Here is a 1,125-nt window from a genome sequence, read left to right as displayed (position 1 = left end):
GTGCACACGAGCCAGATGTATACTGGACCTCCTTATCCGAGAAGACTTGGTTCTACCAACCGAATGGGCAAGAAGTGGCTGGAACCAGCGCCGATGTTAATGCTGTAGCTAGCGGCGTCCCTGCCTTACCGCTCAGCCACTCGACTCGCCTAAAGGAAAGTGCATTTTCAGTTCTTAGCGATTCAGTGACTGAAAGCAAAATTGTTTATGCATATCACGGTAGTTTTGAGTTTAACCTAGCTGTAACTGGTTTAAATGCTTTAGAAAACGTAAATTGCGTTTTAATAATTTAATCAACTGTCGAAAAAAACCTTCTCATATCTACAATTGTCCTCTATCTTTCTATTTTCTGCATACCTTGAACACTCATTTACATGTGATTACCAATAACGTTCGTTCATTACCTTAAATGGTAATACATTGGTCTTAACTTATTAATATTGATTTGAGTTCTGTGTAAATACTCGTAGTTAATAATGGGATTTTTTGTTTGTTTTCTGTTTGTACTAAAGATGGGTTGAAGAGCAACACCCGAGACATGTTTACCATTAAATCCTAAGTTCCTTTCTTAAAATACGTTGTGTTTCTCATCCGTTTGGGTCCATTATTAAGGACTTTAGTTCGAAGGATCTGCATATTTGTTTACTCAGGAAGTACGAGAATTAGATATTCTGACGTTTCATCAAAGCTGAACTGGATTATAATTTCTTACATAATTGCAAACCTTTCGGCGTTTTTTCCGAAATTCATTCATTTTCTACTGGACTTTTCTTCTACAGGACGTTCGAGCATCATTTACGCAAACCATGGACATTCATTTTTGTGTTTATTCCCCCTCGGGGGGTAGACACTATGTCAGCATCTAGCATCTGTAACATTCTGTAAATCCGGTATGAAGGAATGATGGGATAAGTATATGAGCTAAAGATAAAAATGAATAAAGAAAGCACTAAAAAGCAAAAAGCCACTTCTCAGTACAACACCTGATAACAGAATCCCCACGTGGATACTGTATTAGTAAATATAATACCTGTATAGTAAGGCAGCCTAGAGCATAGACACACGCTGGGAGCCTATTTTTACTGTTTATACTCTCAGAGTACGGGACGTGGGGTGGGGGGGGGG

Source organism: Anneissia japonica, unplaced genomic scaffold (genome assembly GCF_011630105.1).
Source record: "Anneissia japonica isolate Jap-2015-1 unplaced genomic scaffold, ASM1163010v1 scaffold2878_len565122_cov162, whole genome shotgun sequence".
NCBI classification, from domain to species: domain Eukaryota; kingdom Metazoa; phylum Echinodermata; class Crinoidea; order Comatulida; family Comatulidae; genus Anneissia; species Anneissia japonica.
Note: the sequence above shows the minus strand (reverse complement) of the source record.